Source organism: Elephantulus edwardii, unplaced genomic scaffold, assembly GCF_000299155.1.
Source record: "Elephantulus edwardii isolate Elephantulus edwardi_28Jun2011 unplaced genomic scaffold, EleEdw1.0 scaffold00201, whole genome shotgun sequence".
Taxonomy (NCBI): Eukaryota; Metazoa; Chordata; class Mammalia; order Macroscelidea; family Macroscelididae; genus Elephantulus; species Elephantulus edwardii.
Genome location: NW_006399951.1, coordinates 1,665,632 through 1,667,834, shown reverse-complemented (window position 1 = coordinate 1,667,834; position 2,203 = coordinate 1,665,632). Strand labels below are relative to the sequence as shown.

General features: G+C 58.3%; 1 protein-coding gene across 2 annotated transcripts in view; it reads left to right on the top strand.

Annotated features, from left to right (window-relative positions):
- Nucleotides 1-2,203, top strand: part of CHD9 (chromodomain helicase DNA binding protein 9) — a 164,533-nt gene that overhangs the window by 13,692 nt on the left and 148,638 nt on the right. The window contains exon 1 of one of the 2 annotated variants that reach the window (XM_006897101.1): nt 1,745-1,882. The exons of the other annotated variant lie outside the window; for it this stretch is intronic. The gene's annotated coding sequence lies outside the window, so the exon portion shown is untranslated. Of the gene's footprint in view, nt 1-1,744; nt 1,883-2,203 lie in introns of those variants that run through there. 2 annotated transcript variants of the gene reach the window in all.

The following is a 2,203-nucleotide window of genomic DNA, read 5'->3' as shown; positions in this document are numbered from 1 at the left end:
TGTATTATTTTTACGTGTACCGTCATATCAGATCTGACTGGTACAGGAGGAGATTGTTCCTCCTTCCCCGGCAGAGCATCTGGTGGATTCGAACCATGAGCCTCTGGGATTGTAGTTGCAGCTCCTTGCCACTAGGCAAGAGCTCCCCTCAAGAGTAGATTTTACAAACGCAGACGGTGGTGGAGGGAGTGCAAAGATTTAACTTTGTGTTTTCTCTTCCTGCTGTGTGCTTGTAATGACAAGTATCTACAAGAAGAAATCAGTAACTGTAACTTCTCTCTCTGCAGGGGATCTCTCTCAACCCATTCACTACCTCAGCTAAATAGACCTGTGTTTATCTACTTTGGAAGGCCTTCATGGGACTATAACAGAGGACATTGATTTTCGGTTGACAGGGAACTCACTCAGAGTTGACCCTTCAGTGGGTTTTCAATGGCTATAAATTGCACCAGAGCAGCCTGTTCATCTTTCTGCTTTGGAGCAGCTAGTGGATTCGAACCCTGTAAATTGGGATGGAAAGAACACTTCCCTACTCTTTAGGCCACCAGAGAGTATTCTGCCATTCCACTGTTGGGTAAAATTAAGCAGAATCGTGGAAAGTAAAATTTGATTATCAACTAAGTTTTTAATTAATGGTCACTTCCACTGGATTTGACATAAGAGTTTCAAACTAGTGCAAGGTAGGAGTGAAATGCAAATATTCCATTATTTTATCAGTCTCACATTTTAATACAGAGTTTTACTCAAGTGTAAAGCCAGCTCGAGGTCTAAAAGCATTTTCTTTAGGCCTGGGAAGCTCTCAGCAAATTTTCCTAGCTTTTTAATTTTCCAGAAGGGAACACTGAGACCCTGAGACGTGGGAATGATTTAATGTAGGTCATTTAGATAAAGTGACAAGAGACCCTTCGTAGGTCAGCGGTTTTCACATGCAGAGCGTTTTCCGTGCTCCTGATTTCCCTGCATAATTGTGCAATAACTTGAAGGTCGAGAAGACTAGATGCAACCTCAGCTTTGCGCCCTTTGAGATCTGGATTTAGGCCTGGGTCCCCTTACATCAGGTGTCTTGTGGAACACCTGGCCTGGATCTTGCATCATCACCCCAGGGCTCTCTCCCAGCAGAGGCGTGCATGTGTCATGCAGGTCTCCGAGCGGAAGGAAAAATGTGGTTGTTTGAAGAATGAGGCTCTCGGCGGACCCGGAGATTCCCTGCGTGTGAGTGAACTCGGGCGCCCGCCCCACCACTGGTCAACCGGCGGTCGAGGCGTGCCTGCAGGGTCTGACGTGGCGGCGGGCGGCGGGGCGGAGAGGCCGCCGGAGGGCGCGGTCTGACGTGGCGGCCTCGGCTGGGCCGAGAGGGGAGCCCGGGACACTGCACTGCCCCGTGCTCCGGCCAGAGGGCGCCCGGCCCCAAACCTTCTCCGCCCCGAGGCCGCCCTGGGCTCCGGGAGTAATCGCACTAGCCATTGGATCATAACCGCGGCGGGGCCATGTTGCAGCAGGGCGGTGTCCCCCACCTTCCTCCGCTCTCCGCCCTAGGTCGGGCCAGGCCGTGAGAAAAGGGGAGCCGCGTGGGGGGAATCCTCCCTCCCCGGCGGCCCGACGCGCGGCTGGAGCGGCGGCGGGAGCTGGAGCGACAGTCGGAGCTGCAGCGGTCACAGCCTTCCTTGCGCTCCCGGGCCAATCAGCGGCGCGGGCACAAATATGCAAATGAAGCGCTGGTGCTGCCGGAGTGCCGCTCGCAGGGGCTGGTGGGGTCGCGCTGGGGGAGTGAACTGGGCCAATCAGGCGGGTGCGTGGCGGCGCGGGGGAGGCGGTGCCCCTGCACTCCTCCCTCCTCTCCCTCCCTGCCCCGCGCTGACAGGGGGGCCTGGCTGCGCCGCCGGTAAGTGCCGCCGTTGCCCGCCGCTGCCACCCGCCGCCTCGGGCATGGGGAGGAAGCCCCGGAGCCCCACGGTGCAGCCGCCGCTGCTCAACTGGTGGGGAGGGGCGGGGCGGGTCTGTCAGCCGTGTGGTCGCCTCGGGCCGCCTCCACCCGGCCAGCCGCGCGTGTCAGTCTCGGTCAAGGCGGGGGGCGGCGGGGGCGCCTCAGTCATGGCGAAGCCCAAGAGGCAGCGAGCGGCGGTGAGTACGTGCCTTCGCCGCTCTGCTCGGTCGACGGAAGGGGGTGGGGAGGTCAGGGCAGGCCGGGCGGCGCGGCCGCCGG